Source organism: Ascaphus truei, chromosome 8, assembly GCF_040206685.1.
Source record: "Ascaphus truei isolate aAscTru1 chromosome 8, aAscTru1.hap1, whole genome shotgun sequence".
In the NCBI taxonomy this organism is placed as follows: Eukaryota; Metazoa; Chordata; class Amphibia; order Anura; family Ascaphidae; genus Ascaphus; species Ascaphus truei.
The window spans coordinates 31,033,000-31,036,165 of NC_134490.1; the positions used below are offsets into that span (position 1 = coordinate 31,033,000).

A 3,166-nucleotide genomic window follows, 5' to 3' on the forward strand; every position below is an offset into this window, starting at 1 on the left:
AACATATTAAAACACGGATACACACATTATATACACACATTAACATGCTGATACACACACATTAACACAGTAATACACAGCCTACACACAGACCCTGACACTGTATATTCAGTGATATACACAGATTTCTACAGACACACACATGTACACACGTACCCAGACCCACACATGTACACACGTGCACAGGCCCACACATGCCTATATATTGTTATATACTTCTGTAAGCCTAGAAGAGAAGGGGGTTATATCCCACTGTAATAACCTATACTTTAATTACATAATAACATTTTCTCTGATGTTTTATGAAATGTGGTATGAAAACACACACCAACTAATATGATATGTAAGCTTTGAATAAGGTACCTTTTACGTGGAGTCAATAAGGATAATAGTGTCATGAATTTTGAAAAATCTATCAAACCACTTCAAGATAGAACTTAAGTCTTTGAAATAAAGAAACCACAAACTATTATTTCTTTATTTACTTTATTGTATTTACAGAAAAAAAATGTTTATTAACAGAACATCTACTTAATTAGAGAATTAGAGAATTAACAACATTTCCACAAATAACTTCCACAAATAACTTTGTAGTGACCTACAAAAAAAGAAAAAAAGACACATTTAACTATATATATACAATTATACACCAACTGTATACAGCATGATATATATATATATATATATATATATATATATATATATATATATATATATAGTATTATGCTACGATAACATATAGAAGATCAAAACAGGAATTATTGTAAAAAGTATCATCAGTTTGTATTTTGAAACACCTAAGACTCTGTTTTACATAAGGTATAAATCACATTGTGTATAAAGATTAGATCAGCAGTACAGGTAAGAAATAAGAAAACCATGTTGCTAGTTGATACTTTTCAGCGCTATACAAATTCTTTAGACCATGTTATTCTATGTTTACCGAAAGCAGAATTAGCCATTTTCATATTACACAGTATATATATATATCTGCACAGTTTTAATACGAAGAGAGTTGCTAATGGTTCCAGAAATGAGTCGTTTGAACATTACATTGATGCCCCGTTAACCCTTTCACTGCCAACGAGCACCATGACTGCAAAATAGGGCAGATCTTCTCTTGACAATTAGTGCGTTTGTGGAATTTCCCAAGCGGAAATGTAAAACTCAAAAAGAATCAACTCCAGCGTCACATTTGTATTGTGTTTGCCTTCACACAGAGCATGTTAGCTAGGAAATCAGGGGTTGCTTGCTGCTTCCAAAATGAACAGTTGTGTACATTGTAGAAATTAATAAATACATAAGCAGGCTGCATGCAAACTGAGTGAAATGATATTATTTGTGGAATGTGTGTGTGTGTGTGTGTGTGTGTGTGTGTGTGTGTGTGTGTGTGTGTGTGTGTGTGTGTGTGTGTGTGTGTGTGTGTGTGTGTGTGTGTGTGTGTGTGTGTGTGTATATAGACTGTGAGATTTCGTATTTAAAAGGCTAACAATTCTAATAAGAATATATACAGTATCAAGCAGTTACTAGAATTATATCTATTTGACATTATGTGGGGATGTGGTTTATACTAGCACATAACTGAATTAAATATGCATTGTGTGAAACCCTGCAATGATAACCCCCTTAACTTTCAAGGTGCAGTATTATCCAGCTGGCTATGAGGCACTACAGAAGCATGGTTACCCCTCTAAGGCGCAACTTTCTGATGGTATCCAAACGCCCGCAGCTCTGGAAGCATAAAAAAATATATATGAAGAGGTTAATACATTACATTTCCTTTACCTAATAATTCTTAACGCCAGGCCAAGGAAAAGTAGGAGTTATTACAGCTGGTATTTCTAAATCAGAAAGAAAAAGAAAATATCAGGCCTGAAACGGATAATGCTGTCCCAGTATAGGTCAATATTTCTAATACACAACGTCAAATACAGAAGATTAAAATAATAATAATAAAATACAAATATATATCTATACCAGAGATGAAAGGGTTAATATTCTCCGTTTGGTGCTCCATCCTTTATGTACCATAACAACAGAGGTTTGCCTTTATCCTGCACTCTTACTGTACTAGATGCCGCATCTCATTTGCATAGACATCAGCCTGCCTCTAATTATAAGATACAGACACATTAAAAGGGGCCCTCTTAAATTAGACACAGTCTGATTGGGCAGTCTGAAGGTAACTTTGCAGCTGTAAGTATAGTCCTTTCCCTCAATACTTCTAGACTAGGCTATATATCCCCAAAGATTGCAATGAAGAGGAGGGGGTTGTGCTATATCAGCCATTTATACTGTATATTCTGATTATTTCTGTCACATTTCGTGTTAACTTTTTCAAGCAAAAATGATTGATCCGTTGAAGTTGCAAAGAGTATTTACCCAAAGGCTGGGAATAAAGATGAGGCTGTCAGATTTCAGGGGTTAAAAAGGTCAGCAACTGTACATTATGTATACACTATTTCACTCTATATATAAATAGACTTGTAAAATGGTGACTATACAACGAATTCTCTCTCTCTCTCTCTCTCTCTCTCTTGCCATCTCTCTCTCTCTCTCTCTCTCTCTCTCTCTCTCTCTCTCTCTCTCTCTCTCTCTCTCTCTCTCTCTCTCTCTCTCTCTCTCTCTCTCTCTCGCTCTCTCTCTCTCTCTCTCTCTCTCTCTCTCTCTCTCTCTCATGCGTTGTGCCATAGACATGACACGTATACATATTCCTCATTGATATTACAATTAATGATGAGGTTTTATTTTAACTTTCAGGTAAAAGGGACAACACATTTAACATTGATGTTTAAAAATTACTTATAAAAATCAGACTACTTTTAGATGTTGCATATTGTCTGTAGATCATTACATCAGTTTAACACATTTTGGATTATGTTACATTTCTTTCACTGGCGTTTAACAATGCGTGCTTTAACCCTGTATTCTGGGTGAGGTGTACAAAAAGCACATGACTTGAGTATCCTTCTGTTTTCTGTATATTCCCTCCCTAATAATCAGTTTGTGTATTGTAGTTCTGGTGTAGGATCATGCTGATAGCACACACACACATTGATTCATTTAAGTACAGACAGATTCAAATAATATATATATATAACAAAGCCCTATATCTTACAAGGGGGTGAAATACACGTAATAATTATAGCAAAACAAGTTTATTTAT

General features: G+C 34.7%; 1 long non-coding RNA gene across 1 annotated transcript; it reads right to left on the reverse strand.

The window, feature by feature from the left end:
• Positions 1-469: 469 nt before the first annotated feature.
• On the reverse strand, positions 470-2,541 carry LOC142500908 (uncharacterized). The gene is made up of 2 exons (XR_012803352.1): positions 1,786-2,541; positions 470-598 (listed from the first exon to the last, which is right to left on the reverse strand). It is a non-coding gene; the product is annotated as an uncharacterized LOC142500908 (long non-coding RNA).
• Positions 2,542-3,166: the final 625 nt, after the last annotated feature.